The sequence below is a fragment of the Triturus cristatus genome, chromosome 4_1 (assembly GCF_964204655.1).
Source record: "Triturus cristatus chromosome 4_1, aTriCri1.1, whole genome shotgun sequence".
Lineage (NCBI taxonomy): Eukaryota > Metazoa > Chordata > Amphibia > Caudata > Salamandridae > Triturus > Triturus cristatus.
The window spans coordinates 125,250,917-125,277,169 of NC_140585.1; the positions used below are offsets into that span (position 1 = coordinate 125,250,917).

At 49.7% G+C, this 26,253-nt stretch overlaps 1 non-coding gene across 1 annotated transcript; it reads left to right on the forward strand.

The window, feature by feature from the left end:
* The first annotated feature begins 18,219 nt into the window (after positions 1-18,219).
* On the forward strand, positions 18,220-18,292 carry TRNAK-UUU (transfer RNA lysine (anticodon UUU)). Its single transcript has one exon. It is a non-coding gene; the product is annotated as a tRNA-Lys (tRNA).
* The last annotated feature ends 7,961 nt before the right edge of the window (positions 18,293-26,253 follow it).

The window sequence follows — 26,253 nt, forward strand, 5'->3', positions numbered from 1 at the left end:
AGATTTTGTTGTTAGTTTTGAATTCTTTAGTGTTCAGAGTGAGATCTCATATAGCACAGGATTGGCATTTGTAGCGTCCAATGACCAGTACCAGAACATCGTCAATGTAGCGTCGCCAGAGAGAAATGTGGCTGAGAAAGGGGTTGTTGGTGGTGAGAATGTGTGTTTTTTCAAGGTTCTGAACGAATGGTGAAATTTTGGGGGAAAGCAAGCTCCCATGGAGACACCTTTGACTTGGAGGTAAAAAGTTTCACGATATAGAAAATAGTTGTTCTCTAAGGCAATATGTAACAAGTCCATGATAAATTCCATGGGGATCCGTGTTGGTCTGGGTCTAGACTGAAGTAGTGACTTGTAATCCTTCGTTGTGGGGAATATTGGTATACAGTGATTCGATGTCTAGACCAACCATGAGGTTGGTGTTAGTGTCAAAGGGTCTGTCTTCAATCGTGAGTATGAGATCCATGGTGTCTCTGATGAATGTGTCAGTAGATGGGACAAATTCTTTTACGATAGCATCAATGTACTTTCCCAAGGGTTCCAGAATGGAACCGCATTCTGAGACGATTGGGCGGCCTGGGGGGTTGGTACTGTCCTTGTGGATTTTGGGAAGGACACATAGAACAGGTGTCCGAGGGTGATTGTTATTGAGGAAATTGAATTATTTTTGGGAAATAATGTTGAGGGATTTGGCTTGTCCAGAGGTTTGTTGGATTTTGACTCTGAGATCTGGTAGCGGGTCTTTTGTCGATGGTCGGTAATGATTGAGGTTGGATAGTTGTCTTTTTATTTCATTATCATATTTATCCGTGTTCATGACCCTGATTCCTCCGCCCTTGTCTAATTGTTTGATTATGAGCTTCGGTTTGTTTTTGAGGTTGAGCAAGGTGCGTTTTTCCGTTAGTGGTAGGTTATATGGGATATATTCAAATTGTGCTTCGAGGTCATTGAGTTCCTGGAACACCAAGCGTTCAAATGCAAGTATTTCAGGTGGCATGGAGGAGGAAGGGGGATTGAAGGTAGAGGGTGGATGGAACCGTGGTCCCAACTGTTAGGTACTGGATGGTTTGTCTGAGAAGAATTGTTTCAGTCGGATTCGTCGAAAGAACAATAGTAGATTGGATTGTAAATCTATGAAATTGGTTCGTTCCGTTGGCACAAAACTCAGGCCTCTACTGAGAAGTTGAGTCTCATCATGTGTTAAGATGTGGTCCGATAAATTGAATATTGGTGTAGACTGTGGATCTAGAGTGGTGGCTGTGGAAAAAGCAGGGGGATGGAGACCATACCGATGTTCAGTTACTGTTGTGGTCCCCATTGGTAGAACCTGTTTCGGGTTTGCCTTTCTCTTGAGAATTGGGGTTGGTATTGGCGGTTGTTCCATAGTCGAGTCTGAGGTTGGCCGCATCCGCGGCCTTGGCCTCAAAAACATTGTGGTAATAAGGGTTGTGGTTTGTTGACTGCTCTGGAAGTACTGGGTTCCTCGCTTCCGTCAGAATCCTCAATGGAGGTGTTGGAGGAGTCAGAGAAGGTAATTTGTTTGTTGTTCCGATATCTGCCCTAGTTACGGGTCCTCGTGGGGAAGTACGCGGTGTTCAAGAATTCGTCACGGAGGTATGGATATGTTTTTTCAACGCTGTAGAATTTGATGTCCTTCTGAATTTTTGTGACTTTTTTGTTCAGCTCAAAGGTGTTAAATGTAGCAATGGTGGTATTGATTTTTTCCAGGAGATGTTTGGCGTCTATGATGGTGGTGTCAGTCAGAATAAGTTTCTCTAATTCTGCTATCTCTTCCAATTCTTTTTGGCTGTGTTCATGTGTTCATTTGCAGTGTCAATCCCCAAGACCATCCAGTGGCAAGAGCAGGTAGTGGCTAAATGACTGAAGCCTGTGCGAAACTTGGGGTCTTGGGTAAATATGGCTGGGGTGTTTCGGATTTGTAGCCCTGTCTCCTGGAACCCCCCAGCCCCTGTCACTCAAACCCTAGACAAGGAATACACAACCTAGCAGAGGCAGGCTTGGATGGTTAGACAAGAAAATACATACTTTCAAAAAGTGGTGTTTTCAAACACAGAATGTTAAAACCAACTTCACTAAAATATGTATTTTATCCTTCTGAGTTCAGGCATACTAAACTTGAATTTCTACCATGTTCCCTGAGTCAGTTAGGATTATAAGATGTAATAATCAAACTGCCCATTCTGGCCTATGGGGAACAGGTAGCCTTGCAATAGTGAAAAACGAAAATGGCTGTAATTCCCTATTAGGACATGCCACACTCACCAGAATTTGTGCTACCTTATACTTACAATGCACCCTGCCCTTGGGCCTACCAATGGGGGTGTCTGATATGAAGAAAAGGGAAGGTTTAGGGACTGGCAAGTGGGTGTACTTGCCCAGTCAGCATGGCAGTACCAGACTGCGCACAGGCTCTGCAATGGCAAACCTTAGACACACTTTAACAGGCTGCTTATGTGGGTGGCACAACCAGTGCTGCAAGCCCACCAGCAGCATTTGGATTTACAGGCCCTGGGCACAATCAGTGCACTCTACTAGGGTTGGACAGGTAAACCAAATCAGCCAATCATGGAGTCACTAATTTATACATCAATTTACAATAGGGAGAGCATATGCACTTTAGCACTGATCAGCAGTGGTAAAGTGCTCCGAGTCATAAAACAGCCAACAACAGGTCAGAAAAAATACAGGAGGATGGCAAAAAGTTCATGGATGACCCTGCAAAAAGGGCCAAGTCCAACAATAGGTATTTATTATAAGGCACTCACTAACTCATACAGATATCTCCTAGCTGAAGATTTACAAAATGCACACAATACTTTTCAATAGAAGCATGGAAGTAGCACGAAATACACAGTGGTCACTGTGGGGAGACCAAACCATATACTAAAATAGTGGTATGCGTTCCACGACTTGAGTCAAGACTGTACCCAGAAGACATAGAAGTGCCAGGGACCCAAGGAACCACCCAAGGTGAGTATCTAGGAACCCCACGGAGGTCGTGTGCAGTGTGGGAACACGACTGCGTTCTCAATACAAGTCAATGGTTAAGTCGCAGGTACAATTTTAGAGAAGAAGGACCCTTCCCAGCGGACCCTCAAGAAACCCCGGGGCAGACAGAAGGTTGGAGAGCCACCCGAACCGTGGATACCTTAGGAAACAGGATACCTGCACCCGGGAAGCCGGGTGCAGAGGTGTGAAGTGGTGTCGGAAACCGTTGTCGACCTCAGTGGGAGACTTCAGAAAGATGCTGCTGCTGGAGGAGGTGAAAGTGTCAGGTGGAGCCCAAAGGTGGATTTGAGATGTGAAGAACCTGTAGGCAGAGGGTAGAGTCTATGCCACTCAGGAGTGACCAGGCGGCACGGCAGACGAATGGCCACCGATGTCGGGTGTTGCAGGAGAGCTGACAGTGACCTTGAAACTGCTGTGAGGACCAGGTGGCAATGTGGAAGACCAGGAGCCGGCCCACGTCGGATGTCCAGAGCTGAGGGGTCTGTTTTAGTCGGGAGCACTAATAAGCCTTGGCAACTGCAGCCAACGAAAGAGTAAAAGAAGGTGCAATGACGGGACCAGCTAGGGTCAGGAGACTCACCACAAGCAGGGGAGTCAGGGCAGGCCCCGAGCAATCAGGGGAGCCCAAAGGAATTCAAATGTGACCCTCGACAGGACCCACAGGCCGGAGGCACTGGAGTCGCAAAAGGACCTCAAGCAACTAACAAAGAAGCAGGCCCGCGGTGCAAGCAATGCGGTGCAGAAGAAGATTCTGGTCAATGGAGATCCTTGAGGTTTGGGCTACTTGGAGCCTGAAGATCTTGATGGAAGGAAGCAAACAAACCTTTGCAATGGCAAGTCGATGCGCTGCACAGGGGATTGGTTCCTTCAGCTCTGATGAGGGATACTGGCCTCAAACTTGGTGAAAGGACAGGGCAGGTCTCCAGGGATATGAAGAACACCACCTGTGTTGCTGAGCCTTTCGGAGTCCGTTGTAGATCAGGGTCAGAAGACCGGTCAGCTTAGTTACGGTGCCTACACATGCATGGAAGTGACTACTTCACTTCAAGGATGATTCCTTCAGGTGTCTTGGATGCCCATAGGCCGTGGAAGGTTTCCTGATAGAGCAAAGGCATGGACGTTGCAGCAGATGAGCAGGGCGAAGAGATCAGAAGCAGCAGGATTCCTCCCAGTTGCAGCTTTCATGCCCAGAGAGAAGTCCAGCGAAGTCCAGAGTGCCCAGACAGTCGAGGTTGAAGTGGTGTTTGAATTGAATCATGTCCCATGACAAAACTAGGGACCCACACTCAGGTAAGCCCTTAAGTACCCTAAGGAAAGGGTTGGGACGATTCATCAAATGTGCCCTTCAAGCAGACTGAGTGTCGATGGCAAGCGCACCCGCTCGGCCCCAATACACTAAACAATGTCTGGGAAGTGGTCAGACCTCCCTGTGACAGGATATCTATTGTTCTGCCTTCCCCTGCTCGAGCTTGGCTCAGCAGCAGGAGGGCAGAATTGTGTCTCTGGTCGGCAGCAGCTATGTTGCACTGTGCGGGTCTAGAAGACTGGTACCGGGAGCACTGAGGACCTAACGGACGGCCTTTACAGTGCTTGGAATCATACCTCCCACACCGTTTATGATGTGAGGGTAAGATTCCAACAGGTTTGATACCAAATACGATAGGTTTCGTTAAAGCCAGTTTTGAGATGTTCATTGGGTAATGATGCGGTGTCCCTCTATATGTTTAATGGCTGTCTCACTTACAACCCGGGAGAATGGACTCCGAAGGCTGCAGGGGTGTCCCGCTCATGCAGGGTCACCCTCACACTTAGAACCAAGCACCCTGCCATTAGGATTGAAAAGGCCTGCTGTAGGGGTGTCTCATAGGTTTTAAAAGTGCAGAGACCCTAGATATAATTTTGCAATGGCAGGCCTGTAGTGATAGTTTGAATGGTCTCCCATAGGTGGCATAAAACATGGGGACCTCTTGGATACCTATGCCCTGGGTACCTTAGTACCATAAACTAGGGACTGATAAGGGTACCCCAGTATCCAATCTGGGATGCACCTAAGTACTTACCATACAATTTAGGGGAGAAAGCAATGAGACTGGGGTCCTGATTAGAAGAATCCCAGTCAGACTACTCAGAAACAGCATTAAACCAGGCAGAAAGTAGAGGTAACCATAGAAGCAGATCTTACTTACCCACACCCAGATTTACAAAATAACGTGGGGCAGCGCCAAAACCTTATGCCTCACCACAGCAGGCGTAATAAAAAGAAATATGTTCATTTCTCCACGTTTTTCCTCTTTCCATGTCTGCTGCATTCTGTAGCTCACATAGAAAGAAGAAAACACCTCTCAGGATTGTTGTTGTGCATGAAGTTGCCCCTTCCTGCACAAAAACAATCCTGCCTACGTTATTGCTAGGCAGCTATTTGTGCGCCAATGCAGGGGGAAAGGACAGGAATGCATCGTAGTTCATAAATATGTTGCATTCCTGCCATTTCACATTGGCGTGGGGCAGGGCAGCAAGAAAACTGGTGGTGATGCCCTATGCCAATTCCTCATAAATGTCTCCCTTTGTTTTTAGCCACACCTTTGACCACACTCTTTTATATTTTTTTTGCTAAACACTGTTTGATATTACGTCCCACCGAAAAAATGATTTGATGGAGAAATTGGGGGCGTTTATGGTTGTTAATAGTTGTTGATGATGAGCAGTACCAGGTTCTAGAACTTTTTTGTCAGGAGGGGGTCCTTATGCCTCAAAAAGTTTGACAGGGGGTCTCGGCATCAAAAAGTTTGAAGACCTCTGCTCTAGAGTGAGACAGCCACAAAGCACTGACGATAGGGCTCGCACTGCACCGAGACAGTATAAGAGTGCTGTTAGAAATGGGATTTCTGGTTGGCTAGGGCTTGCGCCAAAGCCAGGCAGAAACCACCACTCTAGTCAGGGCTGGGGAGTTACACGCCAAAGATAACCCCTGCTCACCCCCTTGGTAGCTTGGCACGAGCAGTCAAGCTTATCCCGGAGGCAATGTGTAAAGCGTTTGCGCGCGCACCTAGTAACAACACCCAAGGCCTGGACCACTGTCAGGAATCAGCACTTTTAGAACTAGCACTTATTATATCACTTAGAACATAGAATGTAAATCACTGTAGCACACAACCAGTAACTACTGGTAAATGTTAAGTACCACCTATGCAACCCTAACCACCTTAGGAGAATATTGCGCAGGGAACCAGGACCTCACTAGCACCACCTGTACTAGGAGAAAAACAACCACCTAAGTATCACAATACCTGTAGGGGTATAAGCACATTACACATGATGCATCACAACACATTCAGAGGTGTAAACACAAGGCACATGACGCATAAAAACACATTCAGAGGTGCAGGAAAAAACAATTGCGCCAAACTCACATAAGTCACCAGCTGTGACTGTCCCTAGTCCAACTGGCCTTGTTGGGGCTAGGACGCCCTGTGTCCAAGTGTCACGGGCCTAAACGGAGCAGCTGCCCACGAAGTGCTGGGCAGCTGGGAAGATGCTGGGGCCAACGTTGGAGCCTTCCAGGGCTCTGAATACACAACACTCGTGGCCCCCTGAGCCCCACTGGGCTCTGAGCAGAAGGTGGGGCAATTACCACAGGTGAGCCTCTCTGGGCTCTCAATCAACAAATGCCCTGAGCCTCTCCGGCTCTAAACAAGGTGACGCCTCGTCGTTGGAGTCCCCCTCCTCTGGGGACTCGAGATCGTGGAAATGGCCCCCTGAGCCTCGCAGGCTCTGAAACAACTGTGGGGGCCCTGGCGCCTCTCCGGGCGAGTGCACCGGGGCGCAGGGTAGGCTCCTGCCTGCTCCGGTGCTTAAACCAGCCGCGAGTCTTCGGTGGGAGGCGGGGTAGTCTCCCGCCCTCCTACTTCCGGTTCTGGTTGTCCCGTAGGCCCGCCCCCGGCCTGCCTGACTTCCTGGTCGGGCGCCGGAGGGGCGATTTTGCGCGATTTGTGGGCAAATGCCGGGTGGGCACCGGCTCTTTTAAAATACAATAAATCGAGGTGGGCACTCGATATGGGCGGCAATGTCCCTGGCAGGGTGGGCACCTGCCTGGGGACTTCAGGATCGGCCAAGAACAGGGCACATGCCGCAGGGGCACCGGCTTTCAGAAATAAAGCGCTCCTAGCGCTATAAGTCAAATAAAAAAAGGTCCGGCAAAGTTCTTCTCTGTATGCAGCAAGGCAGGGGGGGGTTAAGGCTGGGCCCAGAGCCAGCTCACTGGGCCTCCAGGCAGGGAGGTAGTCCAAGTGGCGGTCCTCTGGCCCAGCAGTAGCAGCAGCCCCCTCAGGCAGGATCCTGGAAGAGAAAACACACCCTTCTGTGGAGACACAGCCCCATTTTTATACACCTTTTCCCTTTGTTCTTGTTCCTGAATTGCGTCAGAGACAGGGATTGCCTAAGGTGGAGGGGCAGGGTGTTCCAGGTCTTGGCGGCGAGGTAGGAGAAGGAGCTGTGTTATGTGGCTGCAGTAAAGGGATGTCGAAGACCAGTATGATCATTTTGTAGTTTCCTGAGATGTTTCTGGGTTATGCTGGCATAGAGTGTGTTGCCGTGCTCAAGTCTGCTGGTGATGAGTACGTGGGTGACTGTCTTTCTGGATTCTGTGGGGATCCATCTGAATGTCTTTCTAAGCAGGCGAAGGGATGGCATTGATCTGGCAGTTCATTTTGAGCGATGAGTCCAGTATGATGCAGAGGTTTTGTGTGTAGTCCGTGGGTGTGGGGGGTTCCTAGTACGGAGGGTCACCAGGAGTCGTCCCACGCTGAGGGTGTGGGTCCCAGGATGAGTACTTCGGTCTTGTCCGAGTTGATCTTGAGGCAGCTATCTTTCATCCAGTTGTCAACAGCCTTCATCCCGCTGTGAAAGTTGATTTTGGTGGCGAGGGAGAGGATCAGCTGGGTGTCGCTGGCATAGGAGATGATGTTGGCTTCTGACGATGGCTGCGATGGGGGCCATGTAGATGTTGAAGAGGTTGGGGCTCAGGGAGGAACCCTGGTGCACACCACAACTGATCTCTGTAGATCCTGAGAGTAACTTAGGTAGTCTGACTCACTGTGTTCGACCGGTAAGGAAGCAGTGGATCCAGTCCGGGGCCTTCTTGCGAATGCCTGCGTCGCAGAGTCTTGTGATTAGGGTGCAGTGGAAGACAGTGTCGAAGATCACCGAGAGGTCCAGCAGGATGAGGGCCTCAGTTTCACCTTGGTTGAGGAGGGAACGGATGTCGTCAGTAATACAAGGAATATTGAGCCTCACCACCAACCCTGCACCCCCCACCCCAAACCCTGAATATGGAAATAAAAAGCACAGCTATAATTTTAACGCAGTGAACCCTGGTTCCACTGAACCTTCTGCACTTTAGAAAGCTTTCTCGATACAGAGAGTCAGGGCAGTTTTAGGTCGAGCCTAGCGCGCATGCGCTGCACTAGTAGAGGGCCTCTTGCAATCACTCCAGACTTCCAAGAAACTTTTCTGTGTGGGTCAGACTCCTCCCACACATTCCATTGACCTTTGCGTGTGGCTTTCAATAATGAAAGCACGCAAATGGCCAAAGGCGGGTGCATGTCCCACCTTTCCTCTAAACTATCACTCCCATGGCCTAGGGGTCTCAGGAGCGAGCAGCGGCCCGCAGTGTGCACAAACTGGCATGCGCCTATAACTTTAGCTGTATGGCCATGAAGAATAGCAATCTGTATACATATAAATTGAAGGACTACAATATGGTGCTACCCTGTCAAAAGAATGTGTGCTTTTTGGTGCACAGCGTTATGCTCTGTGTACTACAGGTCCCGCAAAATTATATTAGTATTACACCTGTGTCTTACCTCTCTTTTCTGGTGTAGATTCTTAAAAATCCAGTTGCCTGACACTGCACGTGCCGCCTGGCAGTATTAAACTTCGTGGTGGGCAGGCCTTAAAGCTCCACACAGGTGCGTACTGCTACTGTCCAATTAGTGCGACCCTTGACCCTGTTTCAGGCAGGTCGCTCCCCACGCCGCACAGCTCCACCTGTTGTGCCCGTGTCCCTGCTCCCTGATCTCGCTGCTGCTGCGAGTTCGAGGCCCTCCTCCATCCGCAGGCTCCCGCCTGCGCCTCATGCCTGGTGGCCCAGAGGTGAGCCATAAATATCTGTCTGCTTGCTCTGTTCCTTTTGCCTGCTTGACTTGTCTACTATTGTGTTGCATTCTGTTACTGCTGTTGTATAACGCTGTTGTAGTCTGTTTTTCTGCTACAGTACCCCATTTTGTATTTCGTCTTCTGACCGTTTTTCCCCTGTAGCCCTTCCTAGCATTTCAGCCCTCTCCTCTCCTGCCGCTGTGTCCCCTGTGGCCCCGCCCCCTCGCTCACCCAATCGCTCCCGCCTCCCAGCTGCTCCTCCCTCCCACCTCCCCTTCTTATGGTAGCCACTGGTGTGCCGAAGGCAAGCCAAAGGCAAGCCCGTCTGCGCCCATCCGTGCCGGGACCACACCCAGCGCCAGACCCCCTGGCCCCCGCGTGCGCCACAACACCCGTCACCACTACGCCGCCAACCTCCTCCACACACTCAACACTGGCCGTTCATCTACCTGCTTCCAGGCCACCCCGAAGCACATCCACGGACCCTTCACCTGCCGAAACTACAGCTTCACCAGCCAGCATACACCAGCACGACTTGCCCCTCCCAACAGGGAAGGCCTCAACCATCTCAGATGCATACGACTCAACACCCGCTCCATCGGACGGAGACCTGGATGAACACCTCATCGGCACCAGATGTTGCCATAGCCATCCCGGATGGCTACAAGATCAACCGCAGGGACCGCACCAACAAACCGGGAGAAGGAATCGCCATCGTCCACAAGAATACCCTCAGGATATCGACCAGCACCGAAGACACACTCAGCTCCGCCGAACACCTGCACTTCCAGATCCACATCGATCCCAACACCACCCTCAGAGGACCTTGGTCTACAGACCTCCCGGGCCCCGGCCACAGTTCTGCGACTCCATCACCGACATCATCAGTTAGCACGCCCTGGCCTCCACAGACTACATCCTCCTCGGAGACCTGAACTTCCACCTTGAGAACGCCAACGAAAGCAACTCCACCACCCTGCTCGACAACCTCCCAACCTCGGACCAAACAGCTCGTCACGACACCCACACACTCCGCCGGACACACACTCGACCCCATTTTTCCCGCCAGCAACCACGTTACCTTCAGCCACACCACTGCATCCACTTCTCCTTCAAGAAAAACGCCGCACATAACCACCCGCAACAAATGCCCCACCGCAGCTGGAACAAGGTCACCGAAAACCAGCTAATCACCACCCTTGCCTTAGACACAGCAACCGACCACACCGAGCCCGACACAGCCACCCGTAACCTCAGGCAGGGGATCGACGACTGTGCCAACACCCTCGCCCCGATCAAGAAACCCTCAAACAGACACACCAACAGAAGGGCCATCTGGTGCACCACCGACCTCCAGGCATCCAAGCAGACCTGCCGAAGACTCAAGAAGAAGGGGTGCCAAGAACAGACACCGGACAACTATGCAGCCCTCAAGAATGCCAGCCGCAGGCACCTCCAACTCATTCAAACCACCAAAAGGATGTCCTTCAAGGAACGCATCGAAAACAACGCACACAACAGCAAAGAGCTTTCCAACATCGTGAAGGAACTCGCCAACCCCAGCTGGAGCTCTAACAACATCCCGCTGTTACAGGACCTCTGTGACTCTCTAGCCACCTTCTTCTACCACAAGATCACAGACCTCCATGAGAGCTTCAACACTCAGACCCCCCGTCAGACGCTGACACCGCAGACCTGTCGCCCCCCAGCCACACCAGCCTTCTGCTCTCCTGGAACCACGTCAATGACGAAGACACCATCAAAACCATGAACACCATCCACTCCGGCTCACTGTCAGACCCCTGCCCTCACCACGTCTTCAACAAAGCGAGCTCCATCATCGCACCCCAACTCCGGAAGATCTTCAACAGCTACTTCGAGACTGCCACCTTCCCAGAGAGCTGGAAACACGCCGAGATCAACGCCCTATTCAAGAAACTCAAGGCAGACCCAAAGGACCTCAAGAACTTCCGGCCCATCTCCCTGCTCCCGTTCCCGGCGAAAGTCATCGAGAAGATCGTCAACAGACAACTGACCCGCTTCCTTGAAGAGATCAACACCATGGATTAGTCCCAATTCAGATTCCGCAGCAAACACAGCACAGAATCCGCCCTCATCGCCGCCACCGATGACATCAGGACCTTGCTGGACAACGGCAAAGCCACGGCCCTCATTCTCCTAGACCTCTGGGCCGCCTTCGACACTGTCTGCCACCACACCCTACGCACACACCTACACAATGCAGGAATCCACGACAACGCCCTGGACTGGATCACCTCCTTCCTCACCGACAGAAGCCAAAGAGTCCACCTCCCCTCATTCCGTTCTGAAGCCTCCAAGATCACCTGCAGCATACCCCAAGGATCATCCGTCAGCCCGACCCTCTTCAACATCTACATGACACCACTCGCCAACATCGTCCGATCACTTGACCTCAACATCGTCTCATCCGATGACGACACTCAGCTGATCCTCTTCCTCACCAAGGACCCCGCCACCCTCAAAACCAACTTCCACGAAGGAATGAAGGCCATCTCAGAATGGATGAAGAACAGTCGCCTGAAACAAAACTCGGACAAGACGGAGGTCCTCATCCTCGGCTCCACCCCCTCTGCCTGGGACAACTCCTGGTGGCCAGCCTCGCTGGGAGCTGTGCCAACACCCACCGACCGCACACGCAACCTGGGGTTCATCCTGGACTCAGCACTGTCAATGACCCAACAAGTCAACGTCGTCTCCTCCTCCTGCTTCAACACCCTCCGCATGCTTCGCAAAATCTACAGATAGATCCCCTCCGCAACCAGAAGGACGGTCACCCAGGCCTCGTCAGCAGCAGGCTGGACTACGGCAATGCCCTCTATGCGGGAATCACTGCCAAACTCCAGAAAAGACTTCAACGCATACAGAACGCCTCTGCACGCCTCATCCTCGACATCCCCCGTCACAGCGACATCACTGACCACCTGAGGGACCTGCACTGGCTCCCCATCAACAAGAGGATCACCTTCAAGCTCCTCACCCACACTCACAAAGCTCTCCACAACGCCAGACCAGCATACCTCAACAAACGACTCACCTTCTACACCCCCAACCGCCAGCTTCGCTCTGCTGACCTCGCCACTGTTCCAAGCATCCACCGAACGACCACCGGCGGCAGATACTTCTCTCACCTCGCCGCCAAGACATGGAACACCCTCCCCATCCACCTGCGACAGACCCAGGACCTGCTGACCTTCAGGAGACTTCTCAAGACCTGGCTGGTCGAGCAGTAGCAGCGCCTCCCCTCCCTCCCCCTTAGCGCCTTGAGACCCTCGCGGGTGAGTAGTGCGCTCTACAAATGTCTGATTGAGTGCCAGGGCGACATAGGCAGGTCAGCCTGCACTAAAACACAGCCCAATCAGCATGAATCAGCCGGGTCCCATCACAGCACAACAGAACACCGATTGGCTGCTGTGCGCCGCCTGCTTCGTGTCACTGTAACCTCACACAATAGGAGATAGGAGATTCTACAAAGCATAAAAACAGGTAATACACTCAGCTTTTTAGAAAGCTGATTTGCGTGACCATGTTTTTACTTTTGTTAATGTGATAAAAAGTGACTTAAAATGTAATTTTGTCCATGCCCCAAAACCAACTTCCCAGCGTCAAGCTTTCTGTAAGAGAAACCGAAGCTTTTTTTTTCTTGTGTGTGATTTCCAAATCCTGACTGAAAGCTGCCATGTCTAGTTGTGCAAAATGACTATATGCAGCACTCGGGGAGCCATTCGCTTTATCTGGATTTTGTCCTGTCCCAAAGAACTTTTGCCGCTCAAGAATCTTTTGCCATCTTCGAAAGCATTGCTACAAGTCTGGGCTTTATGTGAACAGAATGGCTTCTCCAACCCGTGCTCTGTACGACCCACACTTGTACTCTCCCTCTTTCACAGAAATGCGTTTCTGCAAGGTCCCACTCAAAATACTCAGAGGTGCGCCTAAGTATATTTAAAAAAAAAAAAGAATGTCATGCTTCTAAAAGTTTGTATGCGAGAGTAACAAACCTGTGCTGTCACCTGCCATGCACATAGCTGATGGAAATATCTACACTCTTGCGTGTCACTTGGGTCAGTGTTTCCTTTAATGAAAAAAAATGTTGAACAATTTTCAATATTCAAAGTTGTGGGGCCTTTCTGTATTAAAAGAACGTGATTTGACATGACCTAGATGTGAAGAACTGGACCTCTTTTTACATTATATATGACAAGTGCTGCGTTGTAGGGTGCACTGCAAGAAGCTGCGCTTCTGTGGCTGCTGTTAACTATGAACATTTCAACGGTGGGTGTTTTTTGTGATTGTGTGAGCATGGTTGTGTAAAGCGGTGACAAGGGCTGCCTATCTTGATACTTGCTCATAAAGCACCTGGAATGGTGATGTGCTGTGCAAATTGAAGTGGTTTTTGCAGGTGCAATGGGCTAAGCGGGGTTCATGTGGCTTCACGGTGTATTGGAATGATGTTCTAACGCTTCCCTTATTAACCATGCGGAATATATGCTAAATGTGTGGCAAAGCAATCAAATGTCCGTGGTTGATTTACATTTTAACTACATTTGTCTTTCGTTAGGTTGGCACAGCACCCGGTATAATGTGCTGCATGGCTAAAAACATATAAGGTCCCCAAAGCGAGACCTATTGCCTATACCAATGCTTGGTGTTTTTTCAGTCTCTCTAAGCGATCTGAAGATTATTCTGGGATCTATTGGGATCTATTGTTTAAAGACCCCCTGCTGACAATTAGTACAAGCAACCGAAAATAAAATTTAGCGCTAATTTACGGACGCATGTGATGCATTGTCTGAGATAAGGGTGCTAGAAAAACCAGTGAATTCAAGTCCAAAAATGCATGACACAAAAGTCGATGTCGAACCCACGCCTCCAGAGGAGACTGCGACCTGAACGCAGCGCCTTAGACCGCTCGGCCATCCTGACATACACGTCAACTCCACGGGGCGTGGTTCCCAGCTGATTTAAGGACTGAGTGTATTGTAGTGTTAGGATTTCTGTCTTTGCAGTTAAAAAGACTTCCTGTTCAGGGAGCTGGTGGGGGTCAGAGATGTTTCTAAGGATGACTCCTGAACCTGGATACCAAGAGCTTCTACACTGTGGGCTCGTCACTGGACTCAGCTCAATAATGTACTCCCCCACACCCAACATTCGGGATAGTGTGTGTAAACATCGTCTTGATTCTGTGGGAAAACATTTTTTTTTCCTTGGCAGCGTTATTGGAAAGTTGTCACTGCAGCAGACGCGGTAGAACGGGGTTCAGGGCTGCACAGTTGTGGGGTGAGTTGGGTGTGGTTAACCCTCACAGCTTCTGCACACATTCACTGCCTCCACTTTCGGGGTCTCATGTTTTTTAAACTTAACTGACTAAAAAAGACAGAAAACGATGAACCGGGTTTCAAAGTTTCACGTTGTTGCCGTTTTCAATCCAATATGGCGAAAAGAGCTCTAAAAAGTTCTATAACAGCGCGAATCTTCAAAATCTTGGGGGCATATTATCAAGCATGGCGTTAAAATTATCGCCGCTTTAGCGGCAGAAAACTGCTGCTAAAGCGGCGATAATGGGCTTGATAATATGCCCTTGAGATTTCCAATAGAGGCTCATGTTGACACCAGAACATGGGCTTCTATTGGAATTCTATAACGCATATTAGCAAGCCCATTATCGCCGTTTTAGCGGCAGTTTCCTGCCGCTAAAACGGTGATAATTTTAACAAGGTTCTTGCTAATATGCCCCTCAGTTTAAAGCTCTCGTATCTCGGCTGTGCAGCCTTCAGGGCACTGGAATCATGAAGGGTCCGTCAGCCCCACACCCCCACCATGCACCTGCCACCCTGCTGACTCGGAGCCGAGTTGTCCCGCAAACCGAGCGGTGTACGAGTCACAGCGAAAAATTAGCTTGTTCATAAAAGTCAGAATAAAATTATTTTTTAGGAGAAAATGAGCAGGCGCCCCCACGCCTTGGGGAAGGGCGCCTTTAGTAGGGCCACGGGGCTGAGCCTCCTCAGGGGCCCTGAAAAAGGGGGGCTGGTTATGGACGGGCTGGCTGAGTTGATGTCATCGGGAGGCGGCGCAGAGACATGAAACGTAGCAGGTATTTAAGGCTGTGCCCAGGGGGTATCGTTCTCTTTGTCCCCTTGGATCACAGCAGGGCTACAGGAGCGCCGTTGACCACCCACCCACCCGGCAGAAGAGCAAGGATTTACAGAGGCGGAGCGCTAACAGTTAACAACAAAGGGGGATGCACAACAATGAAGGTGCAGCCATTCAATGGACCACAGGAGGGGGTAGATTCCATGTGTGTACTGGGTAGGCGGGGAGGAGGGACTGTGACTCTACTGCCCTAACCCAAAATGTATGGACTGAGTGGAGTCTTGGGGAGGCTGCCTGTGTTCAGGTACCCCAGTGGGCCGGTGCAGTATGCAGTGCCCTGGATGTCAAGTAATGCAACTGTTGGCTGTAGCGCATTGGGGCCTGCCGGCACAATGTGCGCACCAGACTGGGAGATTGGTGGGCCGGGACGGCCAAGTTCTGGTGCACGGCCGAGTTAAAAAGTTAAAGTGTAATGTCGTACCTAATTTCCTTACTGTCGTTGACATGTTGATGCAGATAAAAGTGATGCTGTGAATAATTGTTATATACCCAAGAAAAATACTTTTCTCTGGTAATAGTCTGTGGTGAATTACTTGGATTGATGTGAATAAAAGGCTATGCCATGGACAACATACCCTGATTCTGAGAGTTCTTGGACGTAGCGGGGTGGTAAAGGTGATGGAATTTGGGGAGGAGGGAATGTCACGTTGTGCGCTTACTATGGGCTTTAGTAATAGATTTGCTGCAGCAGGACAGGAGCCAAAAAACAATCACAAAGGGAGACTGCAGTTAAAGGGAGCTATAACAAATTTGGGAATAATTTTCGAAGCTGCCTTAAAAGATGCAATCAGTACTTTCGATACTGCGCCAGGAACACTGCTCGGCGCTCCTTAGGGATTTGTTCGGAAGACCCAGCATTGGATCTGTGTGGGTTTTGTAAGTGTAGTAGTTATCACGTTCGCTGCACGCGCGAAAGGTCCCAGGTTCCAAACACTTTCTGCCAAAATTAAAGACTGTCGGGCATATCATCAACAACCGGCGATAATTATCGCTAAGCGCACTCAGCGCTAGGATAATTATCGCTGGCTATCACTTGTTTTTATCGCGGAGATAGCACGCTATCAGCGGCGCTTATCTCCAAAGCGATAAAAATAACCAAGTTAGCTGCCAAATGTGCAATTATCGCTGGGATTCCAGCGATAATCGCACAACGTTTGGCGCTACGTTGTTGATAGGGCACGGCATACTTAACCACGAAATCCATCTTCCATTGGATATCATGGCTAAGTCAAACTAAAAGCAGGCGTGAGAAAAGTAGCGATAACCGCGGTTAGCGCTACTTTTCTTATCGTTATGCTTGTTAGCGTGCCCATTGATAATTGGCGAAATGTCGGTTAGCGACATTTCTCCATTTATTTTTGGAAGGAACGCCCACTTTGCATCTCATTAGAGATGCAAAGGGAGGCGTAGAGGAAAAGGGTGCTAACATGCGATTATGCATGTTAGCACCCTCTTGTTAATAGGGCGAAAACATTATCTCCGCTTTTCTGGCTTTTAAAGCCAAAAAAGCGGAGATAAGGCCCTTGATGATATGCCCCGTCTTTCGCAGAATTCAAAGGCGAGTTAAAGAAAATGCTCAGACAAGAAAGCATTTGTGAAAGGCTGCTGGCAGGTCACTTCAATATACTGGCGGTAGTAAAGTATTCTGCTATTAATGGCTGCAGAGAAAGGTGTACACTACCAATGAATTTGATGTTCGTAACACTGCATTGTCGAAAAATCCTGAATTGTATTCAATATAGGAGTTAAATGAATTGAAATGTATATGCTGTATATGTGTCCAATCTGACACAGATACAGAACAAATGACAGACTGACGTGGCATCAAAACATACCCTCTCTTCAATCCATCTAAAGTGCCAACGAGAATGTGATGCTGGCGTTGAACATCTTTGTAGTAAAGCGCCGAGAGGAGGCCAGGGCGCGCTGGACCCTACACCCAAGATAAACAAGCATTGGCAAGGGGTTTCCGTCAGAATGCCCGGGTGAATGCTGTGGACGCCCAGGCTCCATACATGTAATGTCGCCCCGATGCAAGGAAACACGAGGCAGCGCTATGCATTGTAATGAGTTACTTTTGGGATAAAACCCAAGGCAAAGCCGCGCAAATCTTGAATTGTGTGTCTTGGTAAATCCCAATATGGATTTTGCGTCACGGCAGCGCCAAGTGGAGCAACCCTGACACCAAATCTTAGTAAAGCAGTAAATATTTACATACACACACAAACCAGCTCTGCAGGGTGGATTTACTGGTTTGTAGGAAATACACATAAAACATTCATCTGGGGGAGGGCCGGTGCTTCCACAAAAGGACCTCGGGAGCACTCCAGAGACACAATGACATTTTTCCTGGAAGGCCCAACGTGTTACAGTATTCAAATTTGGGGAGGGGCAGTGAGGGGAGTAGGGTGAGACTTACAGGATCTGAAGGTAGGAAGAGATAAGGCACTTTACTGTGAGGGGTGGGGTGTGGGGGGGGGGGGGCAGATAAGAACAGCCCAGCAACTAAAGGCAGAATGAGGGCTTTAAGTCACTGTCCTGCCGCAGCGGACTCAGTCACTACCCTGTGGCTGCCCTGTCCCTCCTCTCTCGTTGCGTGGTGTGGAATCCAAGGTGACGCACACCATGAAGGTGTCAAAAGAGAGAGAGGGCCAGAGATTCAGGATGGCTTCTGTGACGTGGACTGCTCCTGACTGAGGGTTCAAACGAAAACAGGTGATTAATCTATGGAAGGGAATGGTGGAAGGTCTTCTGGAATGAAGACGATCACTCATAAAACATGTCAGGATACCAGCATGATAGAATACACTCGACATTACAGAAAGTGATTTCAACCCTTACCCAGGAGCCCGGATAGCTCAGTCGGTAGAGCATCAGACTTTTAATCTGAGGGTCCAGGGTTCAAGTCCCTGTTCGGGCGGTTAGAGTTTTTATTATGATGACTATGTTCTATTGATATCTTTGCAAACATAAAATGAACCCGTTCTTTGTTCACTCATGAATTCATTCTTTAGTTAATTACTATTTTTTTCTCTCCCTTCTCTGACACTTTACCTCACATAGCGTCATTAGCGGTGACCGCGCCCTAATGGCCACATAATAGATTCGTCTCCGGCGGATCTAGCGCTTTGAAGCAAAACTCTATGAACCGGAGCTTTTTTATTCAATTTACTGCCACTCAGTGAAAGGGGGTGTTTATCGGACTCTACATGTAAATCTGGGCAAACTCACGAGTGAGGCAACTCAGAATTAACCATAGGGTGGTGACGTGGCAGCTCATTATCCATGCGATAATGTTAATGCGTGTTTACAAACCTTAACAACACCTTCAGCTGGGAAAGAGGCGTTTAATTACTTTTATATCAAGTGTGTGTCGCGTCGCTTCCCAGCAAGGATCACCACCACACAGTGTGAGTACTTATTTCTTTATTATGCATTATCTGCAGCTAGCATGCTGTGTGTCCTATCTGGTTCCTCGCTTCCTGTACTCTGTCTCTTGGCTTCCCCCTGACCTGAACTGGTGTCCGGTGACCTGTCCTGCCCCTCGCCCTCTCCCAGGTCCTAGTGTCCACTCCTCAGGACACTACATCTCCCCCCTTTGTCACAAAGACGTGACGACAGTAGCATTAGTTAGTAATCAGAAGTGGGACAGTTTGTTAGGTAGAGTCTGTTGCAAGATGTGAAGGTATCGATAGATGTGACCCATGAGATGCTGCCTAGAGTGGCATCTCACATTTCTTCTATCAGTCTCTTTGGTCTCACAGTGTCTCTTCTCGGCCTCGTCACAAGTCCTTGGCCCTCCTTTGGCCTGGTGGCTTCTGTTGCACCTGCTCCGTTGCACTCCCTTTTTGTTGTCTCTTCGATGCCTGTCACTTGCTCTTCGTCCTTTTCTTCTTTTAGGCCTTTGAAATGTGAGCTGTTTCTTGTTATTCGTCGGCTGTCTGATTCTGCTGTTATTATTGTTCCTTTTACTTGTGTTATCGTCAACGGGTCTTGGGCGAATGGACTGTCCGACTTTCGTTGTTGTCTCTGTCGGACTACTACAGTGTCTCCTTCATGGAGGTGTGATTTGATGGCATGTCGTCTGCCGTCAGCATATTCTTTTATTTTTCTCTTAGCCGCCTCATCTTTTGCTGCCACGCTCTCGTGCCCTGGCGCGGTCAGTCCTTCTACCTACGGCAGCCTCGTTTGGCTTGTCCTCCCTAGTACCAGCTCCGCCGGGCATTTCCCTGTAGACCCATGGGGCGTGTTTCTGTAGTCTCTCAGTATTTGGCATAGTGCTTGGCCCAGGGAAATCTGTGACAGCTTCGCCCTCTGAACTGCCTTCTTGATGTTTCCCATGAATCTTTCGACCATGCCGTTTGCTTGCGGCCATAGTGGTGTTATCTTCCTGTGCTGTATTCCGAGGTAGGCCATGAACCTTTGGAATTCCTCTCCTGAGAATGCAGGACCATTATCAGTTTTCAATGTTTCTGGCGAGCCCCATGCTGCGAATATGTCGTCCAGAACAGGTAATGTTGCGGCTGCTGACGTTGAGGAGACTGATCTCACAATGGGGAATCTGGAGTATTCATCTAGTATGACCAGTAGGTAAGTTCCCGCGTCTAGAGGTCCAAAGAAATCGGCAGCCATTGTTGTCCATACAGCCCTTGGCAGTTCCGACATGTGCAATGGTTCTTGTCTTGTTGGCGGACCTGTTGTTTGACAGAGGTGACAGGCCGCGATCGTATCTTCGACTAGACGGTCTAAACCGGGGAAACACACTTTTTCTCTCAGCAACTTCTTTGTCGCCACAATGCCCCTGTGTGACTCGTGTGCAATGCTGACCACTTGGCGCCGTAGTGAGCTTGGAATGACTATCCTGGTGCCCCGCATTACTATTCCACTATTTGTCTCTGATAGCTCCCCGCTTATTTTCTGTAGAGCCAGCATCTCCTCCTTGTTTACTCCTCCCTTCCATGTGCAGTTGTTGTTGACATGTCTCCACCTTTGTTGCCTCATCGTTTCTCTGGCCGCCCGGAGAGTGTAATCTTTTTCCGTTTCTCTCTCTATTTCTGTTAGAGTTACTGGTGCAGGCGTGCTTTGCTTTAACACGAAGTTTAAGTATTCTTCTGCCATTGAGGCCTTTTTTTCTGCATGCGGTAGTGGATGCCGTGACATGTAGTCTGCTGGATTATGTTCTTTCTCTGGTTTGTGGACAATTTTGAAATCGTAGTCCATTAGTCTGATGCCCCAGCCCTCGATGCGGGGCGGCATCTTTGCCGCTGGGTTGCCGTAAATTGTTACTAGTGCTTGGTGGTCTGTGATGATGGTGAACGGCTTCCCGTACACAAACATGTGGTAATGCTCGCATGCCCATACCACCGCTAAGCTTTCTTTCTCCGGCTGGGAGTATGCCTTCTCAATGTCTGTCAGGATTTTGCTGGTGTATGAAACAATCTTCCTTGGGGACTCCTTTCCTGGCAAATGTTGTGCTAGTATTGCTCCTAGCCCCACTGGGCTGGCATCGACCGTCAGCTTGGTGCAGAGCAGAGGGTCGAAGTATGCGAGGTGCTCCACAGTCATCACGGCCTTCCGTATTTCTTCGAACGATTCATTGCATTGTTGAGACCAGCCAAATATCTGGCCTTGTTTCATTAGTTCTCTCAGCGGCGTGCTCACCGTAGCAAAGTCTTGTATGTATCTGGCACAGTAGCTTGCCAGGCCTAGGAATGATCTTATTTCTGCCACATCTGATGGTGGCTTTGTGGTCTTCAGCGTATCCACTTTCCTGGGATCAGGCCTCATCCCTTTTTTTGAGAATATGTGCCCAAAGAATATCAGTTCTGTTCTCCCTAGCTCGCACTTTTCTCCATTCAGTGTTAGCCCGGCCTGCTTTAGTTATTTGCACACTTGCCTTGGGGCGCCATCGTGTTCTTCGTCCGATTTTCCAAACACTAGGATGTCGTCACTGTAGTTGAAGCTGTTGTGCACTGGTCGTATCACCTGTCTTATTGTCTCCTGAAATATTTCGACAGCTGACGAGATACCAAAACTGAGCCTTTTGTATCTGAATAGTCCTAGGTGTGTGGGGAACGTCGTTATGTACCTTGACTGGGGGTCCAGTTCTAGTTGCTGATACCCTTTGCACAGATCTAGCTTTGAGAATCGGCACGCCCCTGTCAGCCGGCTGATCATGTCGTTCAGATGAGGTCCCGGATGACGTTCCCTCGATATTGCGGTGTTCGGTATTCTCATGTCTACACAGATCCGTATTTTGGACGTGTTCTTCTTCAGGACTGCCACAATCGGTGACACCCATGGTGTCGGGCCGTCTGCAGGCTCAATTATGTCTTGCTGCATGTAGGAGAGTAGGGTCTGCTATCCTATGGTCACCCCAAATTTTTGCTTTTTGCTTCACTGGTTTTTGACATATTGAGGCTGTGGGCCTGCTAATCAGACCCCCAGCCTGCTGTTCTCTCTACTAAATTGACACTATGCACCCTAGGTGCATAACCAATTGGAATTGGATCACCCTGTGAGCCCCTGTACCAGTGTACACTAGGTACCCAGGGCATTGGTGTATCTAAGGCCTACCAGGGGCTGAAGCATGTATTATGCCACCCCTGGCCTGGCCTAGCAATTTGACACAACTGGCTGATCACTCAGCTGGGGTAAGTTGGTGTAACCACCTCTTACTTAGGTGTAGTATACCTATACCTAACCTTAAAAGGGACACATGTTAACCTATAAGTCACTACTATGGCAGGCCTTAACAATCCTGAAGGCAGAGTGCTTGGTTCCATGTGAGATGGTGCTCTGGCACGAGCTGAGCCTGTCTGCAGTCTTCGGAACAACTTCCTTCTACCGTTTCCAGATATCGTCATACAATATACTCTTAAGTGCATTATGAACCTCGCGGTTAAATGCTGTCTTTGGTTTGGCTTTATCAAAACATGTCGAGTAAGGTGTCATACGAATTGGAATACTAACCCCTCGCCAATTCTGGCGACGGGGTTAGCATTCCACCCTTCTAGAGGGACACGACATGTACAGTACCTGAAACCCCGGTAAAATCAGACATAGCCTGAGCTCCACAAAATGGATGCTGCCACCACAGACACAATTCTGCCATCCTGCTGCTGGGAGTCCTTCCAGCTTGGGAGACGTGGACAAAGGGTTTCCTGCCAGGGGAGGTGCGTGCACCACCCCAGACAGGATTTTGTGTATTGGTCAGGTAGGGCTTGAATGGAATCAGACATGCCTGAGGCTCACGAGGAGCCTCGGTGCATATGCCAGTTCAAACCGGTCCTGGGGCACACCAGCTGGACAAAGGATTGGGGGTGTAACCACCCCCCTTCCTGGTCCCACCCTTAGGGAGGGACCTAGGAGGTAGTCTGGCCCCTAGAATCCGCTTAAAGGTAGGAGCTGTGTCCTAAGACTTCAGACATCCTGGAATCAACTTACTACAAAGAAGAAGACGGGAACTTCGACGCTCTGCTGCACAGAGGACAGAAGGAAATCTCCCCTATGGTCAGGGAGTGACCATCTTGCTAACGCAAGCACCAACCAGCTACTCGACGTCTGCTTTGCCGCCGCCTCCTGCCGGAGCCCGAGCCCAGAGCCCGACAAGACCTGGACCTCCAGACCTCTCACCGCCCGATCCACAGTCCCTGAAAAGAAGGAACCCATGGAGGCATCGAGACACGTGGAGCCAGCCATCTTGAAAGACCCACGACAAGCTGCAAGCGTGACAACAGAGGCTCCCTCCAAGTTGTGCTTTGGGTCCTGAGAGGTGAGCCCTCCAGCATCTCCACGATCTGCGTGGGGCCCCTCTGCACTTTGAATCTCGACGCGCCTGCCCGGTCCCTGGCCCGTTGGCTAGTGGCCATTTTGGCAATGAACCTTGAATACTACGACACTGGTCTGGTTGCTCCAGACTGGCCCCTGCTGCCCTCCAAAGGAGCAGCCCCTCTGACCTTGTTGGTCAGAACAATCAGCTTTCTTCATTTTCCACGACTCCTGCCTTTGCCAAGGCTTGTTTGCTTCCTTCGAGTCGCCGACACTGCCAACAGCGAGAGCCTGCGTGGGACAGCTTGTGAACCGACTCCTGGACGTCGTTGACCTTCAGGGACCACGTGGCTGCGGAGACAAGCTACCCCTCATCACCTGTTTGCACCCGACATCGCCTGGTACCTACCTGGTGCCACGCTGGTCACTGGCTAGTGACTGTGAACACTGTCCCCTCTGCTTTCAGGTCTTCTACAACTCCGATCCACCCTTGGATCCACCGCATCACTTCTGGACCGACCGCCTGCAGCATCTTTGTCATCAGGCTCCATTGAACAGATAGACGAAACCCGACGCACTTCGAGACCTATGCACCCGCTTCCTGTGGGTGAGGTAAAGCTGGCACTCCGGTGCCCAAGTGTAGAGAAACATCTCTAGTGTCTGTGTTTTAAGTCTTAAGTTCGTAGCCCATCCAGAAGACCCTTCTAGAAGTAACTTTTGAACTTTTACGCACCCATTGAAAACCTATGGGAGCCCGCGTGTAACTTTCCTCACTGCACACGCGACCCGTGGACCTCCTGGTCACTAACTGACGTTAGCTCCTTGTAGGCCCAGCGATTCTAGAGGCCCTAGGCCTTTTCCCTTTCCTAGTCGCTGTACTTATACCACTATTTTAGTATATGGTTTGAGTGGCCACCAGGGCCCATCCATATAAAGTGCAACTTCTGTATATTGTAATACTTTCTTGTTTAACGATTTGTGCTCCTGTGCTCATAAAGAGTCTAGGGGATACTTTGAGTAATAAATACATATATATTTTGAATATATATCTGTGTGGTGTCCTTTCCTTGGTATAAAGGGGGGTTACATATGGTAAAACAGCCTGCTTAACACGCTTTAACGAGTTTAGCCTCAAAGACTGCTTAGCCTACGCTACCACTAGGGCAGCTAGTCCAAAAAGGTTGACTTACAACCACACCATAAGGGTTGCTTGGCATGGTACAAGGTGGTCACTTTAACTAGTGAACATCATATACCAGGCCAACTTCTCACATTGGTGAGCAGCGGTTGGATTTGAGCTTGCTGTGTTTTACCTCTGTAATCTCTTTGTTACCAATTGAAAGATCATACAGGTACCTTTAGGTACATATAAAACAAGATTAGATATACTTACGTTCTACTGAACTTAGTTGTTGTAGAGCAAAGGGAGTAGCACACCCTGACTACAACTACTAGATAGGTTTAGTAGGAAAACCCAAGTGTAGGTAGTTGCAACACATCCACCCACACTTAAGAGCAATGGCTGGGGCAGAGGGGTCCAATGTACCCATCTCTGTCGAGAGTGACCCCCAGAGGGCACCAACCATCTTTGCTACCCTAAACCAAAATGAGCTCAGGCAGTTGGCAAATATCAGGGGCCTTAAACAGCCCAGGAACCCTACCTCTGCTGAACTCAGAGAACTCTTACAAGCTGATGAAGATTAGAGAGCTCTCAAGAAAGCCTCCCAGTTAGGCCCCTCAGGGACTGGAACAGGAGCCCCCCCTTCTGAAGATGCTACTGAAGTACCCCTTTCCAATAGTCACCCCTTAGATGAGAATCACACTACAGAGGATGAAAGTGATAAGGGTACTGATACAGATGGTAGTGGGGATGAAGGGAATACTAGCCCAGTGCCAAGTGTTACATGTGGCCCAGCTAACTTAAGGCTACTTGGGACTGACAATGGGTTCACCCCATTGGATCTCCCTAGTGGACTTAACCAGGGGCTTGGGAGGCAGAGGAATCACTCAGGTGACTCTAATGCTTCTCATGCCTCTAGAGGCTCTCAAGGTCACTCCAGAAGAGGGATGACCAGCCCTCAGAGGAGGGAGCATGAGGCCAGAATGAAGGAAGCTCAGCTGAGGATCAGGAGACAGGAGCTAGAAGTAGCCCTGATGGAAGAGAAACTGAACAAGGCTAGGCAACCTAGAGAGAGTGGGTCTATACCCACTGGTGGCAGCATTGTCCCTAAGGACAAAGATAGGGTCTTTGACAATAGGAACCTGTCCAAGGTTATGCCCCCCTACAAGAGTGGGGATGATATCCACAAGTGGATGACTGCTCTTGAGAGAGCCTGCAAAGTGCAGCAGGTTCCTGAAGACCAGTGGGCAGCAATCTTATGGCTCCCCTTTGAAGGAAGAGGCAGAGATAGACTCCTCACTGTTAGGGTGGAGGATGTCAGAAACTACAGAGCCCTGAAGAGTGTCCTAGTTGATGGGTTAGGCTTAACCACTGAACAGTACAGGTTAATGTTCAGAGACACCCAGAAGACACAGACTCAGGACTGGTCTGAATACATTGAATGTGCCACTAAGGCTTTGGAGGGTTGGTTGCTGGGAAGTAAGGTATCTGATTATACAGGATTGTACAATTTGATGATGAGAGAACAGATTTTAAATAACTGTCAGAACCAGCAACTGCATCAACACTTGGTTGACTCAGATCTGACCTCTCCCCAAGAATTGGGAAAGAAGGCAGACAAATGGGTCAGAACCAGGGTTTAGCAAAAGAACCAGAACCAGGGCCAAGGGGGTGATCATAAGAAAACAGACCAAAAGGGTGGAGATCAGAAATCTAAAGACCAGAAGTCTTCAACAGGGCCCCAAACTAGTACTAACGAGGGTGGGTCCCAACAACCTAAAGGGAAGAAGAAAGAAGGTCCAAAGAAACCCTGGTGCAAATCTTGCAAGAATACAACTCACTGGACTAGTGATTGTAAGAAGGGTGGAGCCCCCAACACTGTTGCCCCTAAGGCACCTGCTCCCAGTACTACTGTTAGCAGTGTTGGTCCCCAGACAAAGGGTGTAGTGGGAATCACTATGGGAACTGAAGGAGATTCTGACTTAGACAGA